Source organism: Sus scrofa, chromosome 7 (assembly GCF_000003025.6).
Source record: "Sus scrofa isolate TJ Tabasco breed Duroc chromosome 7, Sscrofa11.1, whole genome shotgun sequence".
NCBI classification, from domain to species: domain Eukaryota; kingdom Metazoa; phylum Chordata; class Mammalia; order Artiodactyla; family Suidae; genus Sus; species Sus scrofa.
Genome location: NC_010449.5, coordinates 57,731,063 through 57,743,827, shown reverse-complemented (window position 1 = coordinate 57,743,827; position 12,765 = coordinate 57,731,063). Strand labels below are relative to the sequence as shown.

The 12,765-nt window shown below is 55.1% G+C and overlaps 1 protein-coding gene across 3 annotated transcripts in view; it reads left to right on the top strand.

Moving 5' to 3' along the window:
- LINGO1 (leucine rich repeat and Ig domain containing 1) overlaps nucleotides 1-12,765 on the top strand; it is a 205,531-nt gene that overhangs the window by 146,294 nt on the left and 46,472 nt on the right. The window lies entirely within an intron of this gene.

The window sequence follows — 12,765 nt, the reverse complement described above, 5'->3', positions numbered from 1 at the left end:
AACTCTGTGTGAGGAGAGTCTGGGCTCAGTGTGTGATGAGGTTCAGGACTCCCTGTATGAGAAGGGTTCAGGCTCAATTTGTAATGAGGGTGGGGCTCGGGTTGAAGAGACTCAAGGCTCCCTTTGTGACGAGGGTCACAGCTCCGTTACGTGAGGAGGGTCGGGGCTTCGAGTGTAAGACTGGGTATCTGTGCGTAACGAGGGTTCCAGCTCCTGTGAGGAGGGTCCAGACTCCCTGTGTGAGGAGGGTCCGGGCTCAGTTTGTGATGAGCGTTGGGGCTTCCTGTGTGAGGAGGATCCCAGCTTCCTGTATGAGGAGGGTCGACCTCCTTGTGTGGCGAAGGTCGGAGCTCAGTTTGTGACCAGGGTTGGGGCTCCACGGTGAGGAGGGTCAGGGCTCAAAATGTGACCAAGGTGAGGACTCTGTGTGAGACCAGTGTCTGAAGTCCCTGTGTGAGGAGGGTCCAGACTCCATTTACAATGAAGGTGGGGCTTGGGTGTGAAAAGAGTTAGGGCTCCTTTTGTGACCAGGATAGCAGTTCCGTGTGTGACCAAGATCAGGGCTTTGCGTGTGAGGAAGTTTGGGTATCTGTGTGTAAAGAGGGTTCCCACTCCTTCTGTGAGGAGGACCCAGACTCCCTGTTGGGGGAGGATCTGGGCTCAGATTGTGAGGAGGAGAGGGGCTGCGTGTGTGAGATGGGTCAAGCTCCTTGTGTGACCAAGGTCGGGGCTCCATGCGTGGTCAGGGTCACAGCTCCTTGTGTGAGGAGGGTCGGGGCTCGGGTGTGAAAAGAGTCAAAGTTCAGTGTGTGGCTAAGGTCAGGGGGTGACTAAGGTATGTGACAAGGGTCTGGACCTCTAAGAGAGGAGATTCCTGGCTCCCTTTGTGAGGAGGGCTGGGGCTTGGGTTTGTGAGGAGGATTGGGGCTCTGCTTGTGAGGAAATTTGGGGATCCGTATGTGACCACAGTCACAGCTCCTTCTGTGAGGAAGGTTGAGACTCAAGGCTCAGGGCTCAGTATGTATCCAGGGGTTGGACCTCAGTGTGTGAGGCAGGTTGAGGTTCAGGAGTGACTGGGGTCAGGGCTTGGCGTGTCAGGAGGGTCAGGGCTCCTTGTATGACCAGGGTTGGCGTTCACTGTCTGGCCAGGCTGATGTTTCAAGTATGAACAGGACTAGGAAGGGCTTCCTTCCCTCTTTACTTCTCTCTGCTCAGGGGGGACTGATTGGTGTCTTTGGGGGATATTTGTATCTAAATGTAAAATCAGCTGCCCAGCTGCTGCATCACGGTGCCGGACTCTGACTTAGCCTTTCTGTAACCCTAGGGCCAAGAGAAGCACCTCCCTCTTCTTCTCTATTCCTCCCTATCTTGCCCCTTTTCTCCTCTCTTCTTTCTTCCCCTCTCCTCCCCTCCTCTGCCAGCCAACCCTGGCTTTGCCCCCAGTTACTGGCAGACAGACCCTGAGGCACCCAGACACCCTATCAGCTCCAGGTGGGCCCAAGTCCTGGGTAACCTGCAGTCAGGCACACCTCCAGTTCTTCCCTCATTCTCACTGGCACGCCCTCCCTAAGGTGCTCAAGGGCTTGGCTGGGGAGGGAGCCCATGGGACGGGGGCTGGGGGTAGCTGTGAAGTCAGACTTACAGGAGGGGAGGGACTGAGCTTGGGTGCCTAGGAACAGGCCTGAGGCGCCTTGTCTTCTAGACCCGGAGGCACGTCTCTGAACCAAACATAAAATAGCTTCCTGGCCTCCAGGAGCTGACAATTTATAGGGGGGAGAAGTAAAGGGTCTCACCCCACCCTGCTTGGCCTGTCTACCTGGTGGCCCTCAGGACAACTCAAACACGGTTTGAGCTCACAGGTTGAGGGCTAGAAACCTGCCATCCTTGAGGGACCTGAAGGGGAACCTGAAAGAGAGGATTCCTTTCTGCTGATGGAAGGTTCTGGGAGGGAGGATGGCCAAACAAAGGGAAGATGAGCACGAGAGGAAGAGGAGAAAAGCCTCTGAGGAAAGGAGCCCCCTCCCTCTGTGGTTCCCACCAGGGCAGGGGAAAGTGATGAGCCCTCTCGGGCACGGAGGCCATTTTGCTCAGGACTGTCCCAGTTTTAGCACTTCTCAGTCCTGGAATGGTCCGTCATTCTACCGGAAAGCCATTCTGCACCAAAGGCTCAGCTTTTGCCCCAGGCCAACCCACAGGGTCCAATCAAGCCGCTCTGGGCTTCCGAGGAGCTAGATGTATGGGTCGTGGTACTGGCCATGCCTAGGGATTGTGGGAAGTGACTGTGGGCTCCCTGGGGAGGGGGGGGGGCGGTGTGGAGGATGGAGTAGTGGGCAGGGGCCTCACCACAGTGACAGATGCCTTTAGGGCCCCAGGGGATTGAGGCCAGATCCAGCAAGTGGACTTGAGTCTGAGGCCTGGGGAGTCTCAGGGGGGCAGGGGGAGGGGGGAGGTTGAGACAAGAAGCAGCAGCAGAGCTGTCTGTGCTTTTGTGTCCACCTTCCTCTGCCCCCCAAAGAATGGCCACCAGCTGCCCTGGGTCGTCCTACACCAAGTTGGGAAGTCTGACTCCTCAGGTCTGGCTCCAGCTTGCCATGTGACAGTTCAGCCGACCCTGGACCTGGACCTCAGTGGCCTTGCCTGAGACATGGCTGTGACTCTGGACCAGAGCCAACTGAAGGAGGTTTTGCAAAGCACGAAATGTGGCTTGGGTTCAGGTGCTGCTGTGGTCACTGTTGTGGCTCAAGTGCCTGCCCTTGGGGTGCCAGCTCTGGGGACCACTGAGGGGCTTCAGGTGGGGCCAACTTTCCATTCTTGCGGGGGAGACAGATGTCTAACCCAGAGGTTGAAGATTGGAGGCCCCAGCCCAGGATGTGGCTTATGGATAGGTTTTGTTCCATTTTAAACAATTTATTTTTTCTCATTGAGATATAATTCATATACCATAAAACTCACCGTTTTAAAGTGTACAATTCAGTCTTTTTTTAGTATATTCACAAGATTATGCAACCATCATCACTGTCTAATTCCAGAGCATTTTCCTTACCCCAAAAGGAAACCCTGTACCCATTAGCAGTTCCTCCCCCTCGCTCCATCCCTCAGGCCCTGGCAACCACTAATCTACTTTCTGTCTCTATGGATTTGCCTATTCTGGACATGTCGTATAAATGGCATCATACTAGAGGTGGCATTTGGTGACTAGCTGCTTTCATATAACATATTTTCAAAGTCCATCCATGTGGTCGCATGTGTCAGTATGTTGTTCCTTTTTATGGCTCCATAATGCTCCATTCTGTGGATCTTCCATATTTTGTTTATCCATTCATTCATGATCATTTAGATGTTTCCCCGTTTTGGCAATTATGAATACTGCCACTATGAACATTTGTGTGACCATCTTTATGGGAACATGCTTTCCAGTCTCTTGGGTTTATCCCAGGAGTGGAATCACTGGGCCAGAAAGTGCCTCGGGGGTGAGGCCTTAGGCAGGGCATGTGCCCCTTCCCAAGTCCCGTTCCCTCCCCATTCGTTACCTACACCCTGTCCCTCACAGCCATTTCCTCTCTGGCCCCTGTGGGCCTCTAAGTTTTCAGCTCTTGATTACAGAACATTGATGGAGAGCAACGCAGAGGAATGGAGGAACCAGAGAAAGCTCCTGCCCTTGGAGGGGTCCTGGAGGGCTTCCTGGAGGAGATACCACCTGAGCTGAATTTAGGCTGCATGGACATTTTCTAGGGCAGACGTGGCGAGGGAGAGTGATGCCAGTAGGAAGCCAAAGCAAGGAGGTGTGAAGCCCCCTCCCCTTTCTCCACCCTGATGGGTGAGCTTGGGCCGAGATAGAGGAGGGACAGGGATGCTCCAGAGACCAGTTGAGATGCCCTCTCTCCCTTCCCCCAGTGCGTACCTTCTCTCTTTTTCTCCGTCTTCTCTCTTTTTTCTTTCTGTCTTCTCTGTTGTTTGTTCAGGGAATTGCAAATGGTTTGACGGGCTGGCGAGGAGAAGGGGCAAGATGAGGGCGTAAGATAAACCCCAGCAGAGAGAGCAGGATGGGGGTGGGGGGCAAAAAGGCAGGGGGCTTTTAGCTAGAGGCAAAGTCTGAGACCCAGGACAGAGGTGACCCTGAACCAGACACTCCATGTCCCAAATAGCATCCAATTTTCCCTCCCTCGGGGGCAGATAAGAGGTGGGATGGGCCCCACCAGCCTGGACCAGGCCTATGGGCAGAGGCAGAGCAAGGGGCCCAGACTCGGAGCTGCACGCACATCTTCCTAGGTTTCTGCTCCGCTACCTAATGGGTAATTATACCCTGACATGCACCGAGGCAGAGAAGGGATTTTCTGTGAAGCAAAATCTCCCGTGAAATATTCAGGCCATGCTGGGCTTCACTTTCCAGCCACCTAATCACTGCTGCTTGGCTTGGCCACAGTTTGAGAGGCTACATGTGCCTGGAAGGCCACATGGGGCTTTTTATTTCCTTCTCAACAGGGAGAGGTTTCCATGGACTAGGAAGAACCTTGGCTTTGGGCCCAAGACACTCTGTGCATACACATGTGCGTGTGTATTTGCCTGTTTATCTGGCCTCTGCACATGCATTTATGAACTTGGCCATGTGTATGTGTTCTGAGTATGCCTGCTGACATGCCCGAGTGTGTGGCACACCCTGGTATGGACACTGCCCTTCACAAGGCCACCTGGGTTGTCTCTGAAGGTGCTTCTCCACTGTACCCTGTCCTCTGATTCTGGCCAGGCAGCCTATAAGACCTTCTTGGTGAGTGAAGTTCTGTTCTGTGTTTGAGTCCAGCCTGTGACTGGTGTGCCACTCAGGGTTGTGGCTTTGCGGAGAAAGCCTTGAAGTCCTCACATGTTTGGGGACTTAGAGGTGGCAGCTGATGGGCTGCATATTTGAGTCACGTTTTGCCTGTCTTCTCTCTGGCTTTAGTGCTGGATGGGGGGCTGGGGGAGCATGTTTGCTTCTGAAAGTTGATTGAGCTAGGACATGTCTGTCCCCTTGTCAGTGCCCTCAAGCCCTTCAGCTATCTGACTTGTCTCCTCTGCCTACAAAGCCCCTGCATTTGCCCTGAGGGTCACCCTTCTAAAGCTTAGCTTTTGTGCTTCATTCACCCCTCCACATTGCACAAGATAGGCAGGACCGGAATTATTGTACCCATTTGGCAGATGAGGGAAACTGATCAGAGAGGCAAAAAGGCATGCCTGAAAGTCACTCAGTGAACCGGGGCTTCAAGCAATATCCCTAGTTCCTCCTTCCTGTGCCCTCAGCCTCAGCCCTGGCCCTTGGTGGAGGGACCCCTGTTAAGAGGAAACAGGTCCCAGTCCTCCACATGGAGCTCGCCTCTCCTCTGTCATCATTTAGCATTGTCCTGGAGAGACAGCCTCAGGGCTCTTTTCAGATCAACAGGCAGGGAAGCAGGAGGCAATAATATTGATGTCCATCATTGATATTTCCTCATTGTGGCTGTAATTAGCAATTCTTCCATGGCTGAGGCTCGATCTGGAAGATGAGTGGGGGAGCTCTGGCTTATTAATGTCAGCCTGTTAATGTCACACGGACATGGCTCGTGGGGGGAGTGGGGAGGGTGGCCTGAGGTAGGGTGAAGGAGAAGGGAAAGGTGGAGAGGAAAGTGGACAGCTCTCCCCTCCTCCCCAGGCACTTGTTCTCCTTGAGCACAGCCTGCTAGAGCACCCCTCATCCTCAGAGAGCTCACTGCTGGGTTTTCTCCTTCACCCCATGGCCCTTCGCCCCTCCTTGTTCTGGCAGGATGGCTTGGATTAAACGGTGGCCTCTATACCCCTGGGAAAGTCCGCAGTCATCAGCCCGAGGTCCCCCACATCCCAGAGAGCCTCCATAGCAGTGTTCCCACATAGCTAGAGAGGGGAGAGCAGCTCCTCCATCCTCTACCCTTCTCCAGTCGGAAGGATGTCTGCTCCCACCCCGCCCTGCCAGCCCTGCCACATTCAGATCTGCACCCCCTTGCTGGTGCTGGCCTTCTCAGCAAAGCAAGTACCCCTGCCCGCAGGTCCTGGCATGCTTCCTCTCATCCATGTACGTTCTGAGCAGAAGGGCTAAGATGAGCACTCCCAGACCGCTGGGAACCTGCTTGTCCAGCCACTGCAGTCTTTCTCTCTTCCCTCCCCTCAGGGCCTAGATCTCTTTAGGTCCTTTGATTCTTTGAGCAGAGAAAGAAGCCAAGCCAACCATCCTCTGGAGAGGTTGATTTTCTCAGCCCTGGACTTCTCCTTTGCTGCCACCCTGCCTGTTTGCTGCATGCCTAGTCCATGACTGCTTAGAACTAATGATAATTGTGGGTATTCTTATTCCTTGGGTGCTTATTCTGTGCCAGGCACCATTAAAAGCGTCTTATAAGCATTTGATCCTCCTAACAACCCTATTGAATAAATACGCATATCATCCCCATTTCCCAGGTGAGGAAAACTGAGATGCAGGGAAGTTAAGCTAGCTGCCCAAGATCACAGAGCTGCTAAGTGGTGGGCTGCATGAACCAGGGTATGTGGCTCCCAAGCCATCCTCTTCTGCCTCCAGCTTTAGCGTATCGTCATTTTCTCCACTTGCATCTCTTCTTCCTGAGCTCAGCAGCAGGCAGGAGCTATGTGGTCCTTGGCCCTGCAGCAGGTGCTCAGAGTTGGCAAATGCGGGTAGCGGTGACAAAAGGATGCTCTTCTGAGCTCTACCTCACACAGATAATTCCCCTCCCAGGGCTCCCTGGTCCTCCCAGGAGCACCATGCACTCTCTGAAGACAGGGGTTTCATATACTGTATGGCCAGCTGGTGGTGTCTGCTGAATGAGGGGCTAGCATCTGACTACAGGATTCTAAAGCGCATCTGCCCCCTCGAAGGAGATGTTCGAAGCTGTGTCTCAGCTTATGCTGGCACGAGGCAAAGATGTCCACGTGTTCATAGCATTCATTCTTTCATTCACTCAGCACTTACTGGATGCCGGGCACTTGGCGCCAGGCCCTCAGGGGGGCTCTAAGCATGCTGAGACGAAGGTCCTGGCCATGCCCCGAGGGAGCCCACTGCCCAGGCGGGACAAGAGCGTTGCCACTCCGACCCGTGCAGGGTAAAACATGCCCCATGGAAGCGGTACCAGAGCATCATTTGGGTAGGAGCAGAATGGGGGAGCAAGGCTGCACCGGGGCAGAAACATCTGAACTGATTCATTCGGCAGAGGGAAGTGTTTTCAGGCTGACAAGAACAGTCATCCCAGCACAGGAACAGCCTGTGCAAAGGCTCTGAGTCTGAGAGAGCAGGTCAGACTCAGGAAAAGGCAATTACAACATACCCCGGTGGGCCTGGTTGTGGAGACAGGGTAGGGGCAGCTGAGGGAGCTGTTGGAAGGCTGTGTGCACCCTGTCTGTCCTGCAGATGCTGGAGAGGTGCACTGCAGAGGCGGAGGACGGAGGCCAGGGCTTCTGCAGATGGTCACAGACCCAGCACACATGTCAGGGAAGCTCAGCCTTTTTCCTGTCCTGCCTGGTGTAGGCTGGGGAGTGGGCTGGTCAGCGTCCGTGGATGGCAGTGTACCACAGCATGGGGACTGAGCTAGCTGTGGAGGGCTGTGTGAGGACAAATGATACCCTGACCATGCTGGGAGACTGCCTTGGGCTCAGGAACCAGATGCTATGGGGTGCGGCTGGCCTGGAGGTCACCCATGACCATGGCTGCATCCACCTATGCCACACCTCCAGCCCTCCAGCAACCCCTCCACTGGGGTCAGTCCTATTGGGCTGAAGGGACACTGAGGCCCGACAGTGGCAGGGCCATGCTCAGGGTCTCCCAGGAGCATTGGGTGAGCATCGGGTTCCTCTTGCCCTTCAGCAGAATGTTGAGGTCCTGGGCAAGGCCAAGGCCCACCCGCTCTTAGGGTCCAGGGTAGAGCCAAGGTGGCTGCCCTGCATGGCACAGAGAAGGCCTGGCTGGAGCGGAGGTGGTGCAGGGCCCAAAGAGGCAGAGGTCAGGCAAGGAGCCTGGAATGTGGCAGAGGGGAGGCCTCCCTCTGGGGTCTTACCGCAGGAAGGTTTTCAAGGATTTAGCTTGAGCCCCTAATAGCCCATCTCTGGGGAAAATTTTTCTCACATGCCTGTGGGGCCCAGAAAGCCCAGAGGGGAACCAAATACTGTCCACTGTGTGTCCACGTGTATACCAGCTCACACTCACGTGTACAGCCCTGCTCCTGTTTGTACATACAGGTATCTGTATGTCATGTGTGTGACCCTGTGTAGCCACATGTCTGAATGTGTGTGGCCCTAGGAATACAATTCTGCCCATATGTGTGCACCCGAGCCCCCGGCCATGGCCGGCAACCCCACAGGACACACTCTCTTCCTCTCATTTGAGCCAGAAAGTGACCAAATCTCCTGCCTCCAGGTCTGGGCCCAGCTCTGCCCTGTCCCCTACAAGGCCCTCCCCTAAGTACTGAGGTCTGTTTCCCTGGGGACAGGCATTGTGGGTGGCCCTGGGCATCAAGGGGACAGCTCAGGCTGGGAGGGGCTGTTCAGCTCCTTTTTTGTACTCGCCCCCTCCTCGGCCATCTCTGAGTGCCTGTCGAGGGATTGTGACAGGTAGATTCCCTCCCCTGCCACTTGTGCAGCCCCCCTGATGGGGAACTCACTGCCTCCCAGGGCACCCTGAGAGGGACCCGTGGGACACTGCCCAGAAAGAGGAGATCGGGAAGGCCAGAGGGTGGGGTCAAGGCCCAGCCCTGACCACTCAGGCTCGGGGCTCTCCCCTAACAGCCAGGCCTGGGGCTCCAGCTCCCGGTAGCAAGGTCAGGCCCGAGTATTCAAGGCCTTTCACCTTGTTGTCAAGAGCATATTTTAGCTATTAGTGACAGAACAAGGGATTTGGGGAGGATTTCTCTCTCATTTCCCAGAGCTTTCAGCAAGCTTCCTCCCTTCCCACCCCTCTGCCTGCTAAGGCTGAGAATAAAATATACACGCATACACACACACACACACACACACACACACACACACACACACACACACACACGCACAGTCATACCCGGTGTTCCTGTGTGGCTGAGAGAGAGGGAGAAAAATCTGGGTCAGTCTCCCAGGGAAAGCTCCGTGGCATCTCCCCACCTTCTCCAGCAGCTTAGTGTTGCAAACTCAGACTGTGGTCTGAAGGCCAAGGCCTGCCTCAGTCCTGCCCCAGATGTTCGCCCCTCCTGGTCCCTTGCTGAGCCTCCCTGTCCAGGTGACCTCATGTTCTGACCTCACCGTTTTCCCCGGCCTGGCCCCAGGGCTCGTAGGTCAGTTTTGCTACTCTCTGCTGATGGCATAGAGGGTGGCAGAAGCTCTCCCGTCCCCCACTGGACCCTCCAGCCCCTGGGGTCTGGGGGGTGAGGGGAGGAGTGGTTTGGGGAGGCCTGTCTGGAGCTGTTGGCCTTGGAATAGCAACCCTATGCAGAGAATGCCTGACACAGAGGAAGGATCCCTAGGGATGGAAGTTCAGGCCATATGCAGGGTCTGGGGTCTGGGTAGGATGCCTCAAGGGTGGGAAGGGGTTTCTGAGAGAAGGTGGACAGAGAAACAGTGAAAAGGCTTCCTGCTGTTTCAAGAGAGAGCCCAGAGTAGGGACTCAGCTCAGTTAACTTGGTGCCTGGCACAGGCCCCAAGTCCAGGGTGGGAGCCTCGCCACACCCAGTGAGCTCCGGGAGGCCTTCCCTGCGGGCAGAGGGAGGGAGGGGGAGTTCCTGTTCAGCTGGGGAAACTAGATCATGGGGAATCGCCGTGGTTTAAGTCACCCAGGGACACTGGAAGCCTTCCCCTACCTGTACCCCTGGGAGACCCCAAAGCCGCTTCCTTCTTATTGCCCCTGGGACACAGTTCTCACGAGACTCAGCAAATTTTTCCTTCTTTTTCCCAGGGCATGACCCTGGGGTCTTCAGTGCCTGCCCAAGAAAAGTCTGTTGAGCGAAAAGCATAGAGAATTGATTTGATTTAAACTAGGTATAAAGAAGGGACTTTCTAATGCCCCTGCAGCAGCTTTCGCCTCAGGATGGGATGCTTCTGGAGATGAGACAGGGCTGTCAGATGGAGCAGGGGACCCCAGCCACCCTCAGCTTCCCACAGAGGCCAGTTCCTGCCTGCCAGGTATGGGGAGGCAGCGACTGCCTGCCTGCAGGGGCTTCAGCTTGTCCCAGAACCTCCAGGCTCAGGGCCTGCTGGGATGCTCATCTTTTTTCAAACTGAGTGTGTGTGTCCCATGTAGGGGGTGGCTGTTGAAATACTGTGGCTGTCACTGGTGTGGATGTATTGGCACACATCCTTGCTGTGTGTGTACGTGCACAGGATGCTCAGAAGTCATTTCGTGGACTGAAAAACTCTTGAAATATGGAAACATCCATCTTTCGAAGGGGTTAAAGGCGTTGTTTTTTAGGCCATGGAGAGGGTGGCTGGCCTCCTTTTACTCAGCAGCCACCTGTGGAGTGAAGATGCTCAGGCTGGGACATTCAGGGAAACATTGGCCAGGGGAGATGGTCCTTGACCTTGAGGCCTGGCTGTGAGGGGAGTTAAGGAGGGTCAGGGAAGGCCGGAAAGAAAGGATGGAGAGGGTGGGGGCTTGAGAGGTAGAGGTGAGGACCGGATCATGCTTGGTCTCTTCAGATGGGGCCCCAGAGCAGGGCTAGGGTTTTTTTCCTCTCAGACTGGGGTCCCCATGGCATTATCTAGGAGCCTGGACAGTCTGGCCCCTCCTTGAGAACCCGTGGAAGGGAGTTTTCTGCCATGTCATTCCCAAGGGACCCAGCCAGCCCCCATCCCGCCTCCCTTCTCACCACACTCAGGCCCATCCTTTTCTCACTCCAAGCTGCAAGCCCATGCTCTGGGCCCCTTGGGCAGGAGCTGGGGCAGCTGGGGCAGCTCAGTTCCTGTGGGGAGAACCCGGGCTGCCAGCACGTCATCCCTCTGCTAAGCTGCCTGACTCAGCGCATGCCTTGGAGCCTCTGGAACCCCACGCGCTGGGGGCACAGCCTGCTCACACGTGTGCTCCCTGATCAATAGGGTAAGAAACTGGAAAAGGTATAATTCAATCTGTCAGCCTGGTTATTAGTTATTGTGCTGGAGGTAACTCCTGCTCCTCCTCTATCTTCTTCTCTCGCCTCCAGAGGGCCGAGCAGGATCTCGGCTGGAAGAAGAGCTGGGCAGTATCCTGGGTAGGAATAGCCCTTGAAGACGGAGGCAGAATCCAGGACCACTGCTCTCTGCCCCCAGCCATTGGTCCCTGGAGGATCTATAAGAACCTCTGGGTCAGCATAGCCATTGTGCAGACAGGGAAACTGAGGCCCGGTGAAGGTAGAGGGTTGGCCCATGCCTGTGTGTGGTGAGGGCGCCCTGTCCCAGCTTGGCCAGCCTGCTTTGGAAAGAGCAGTAGGGACAAAGGAGCAGAGGGTGGGGAAGTCAGGGAGGAAAGGGGGTGCAGAATCTAGGGTGGTGTGAGGAGGTGACCAACTGTTCCTCCAGCAAATGCTGTCTAAGCTGCTGGGCCAGAGAAGGGCTTGTCTCTACTCTGCCCTCAGGGATGGTGGCCCAGCTGGGAAATGGAGATTGACCCACACTCTGTCTCATTTGGAGCCTCACGAATGAGTGGCCTGGCAGGGTGGGCACTGTGATTCCCATTTCATAGATGCACTAAGGCCTGTGGATGTGGAGGGACAATCCAGCCCTTAGGGGACATAGACTTGCTCCTGGTGAGGGGTCTCCCACAACTGAGCACTCTGAGCGAAGGTAGCTTTGCTTGCTGCCTTGAGGCAGAGCCGGGACCAGCTCCTCTGAGAGAGGCCGATGCTTGGCTTTAGGACTCTAGACTTCCCACGTTGTTCCTTATGCTGACCGAGAATTTCTTCTGCAAGTCTGACCACAGTCCCTCATGCTTTAACTTCACCCCACCACTCCTGTGGGATCTTGTTAATCCAAAGGGCCCACTACCTCCCCTCTGTTCCTCTTCCTCCCTGGTTCCGGGTGGGTTTGGGGGTGTGTACACTGGCCCCTGCAGCCTGGCCAGCCCCTGAGAGCAAGGGGCGAAGCTGACCCACTGCAGCCTTTCCAGCCAGGCCTGTTTCAGAATCAGCTCACCTTTGCCCAGCATCGCCATTCTCATCACAGCCTCTACCCATCGCATTTCTATCAAACTCATTTGCCGTCTGAAGAGCTTCATCTTCCACTCTGTTTGCCCATAATCACCCCCCAACCTGTCCCCATCTCTCCAACCTCCCCCTGCAGTGCCAAGAGCAGTGGTGAGAAGATAGCCATACTTGGGCACAGCTTGGTGCCCTCCCTCCTGCCCATCTTGGGAAGAGGCCTGTGCTCCAGGCAGGCGTCACACCTCTGCTGCTGTGGGTTTCCCCAGTCCTGGACCAGACACCTGGTTTGGTTGAGACCTAGAGACAGACGCTCAAGTCCTTGAAGACTTTTGATGCCTCACTCTCTACCGTCTCCATCCAGGCTAGAAATCTGGTGCTCAGAAGCCCAGGTCTTTCATATGATGCCCTCACACAGCAAGCTCCAGATTTGCCCGTATCCCAAGAGAAGCTGACCTGAGATGGGTGAGCAGGAAAGCAAGACAGTTTTTTAAACTGATTCATACCCAGGAATGATTGGTAGCCGTTTATCCCGCCTATGGTATTTGGATTTGAACAGAGGAGCATGACAGTAATAGTATTAATGAGAATAGTAATAATCACCTACACTCAGCGTTTCCTGTGGGTCAGGCACTATTGTTAACACTGT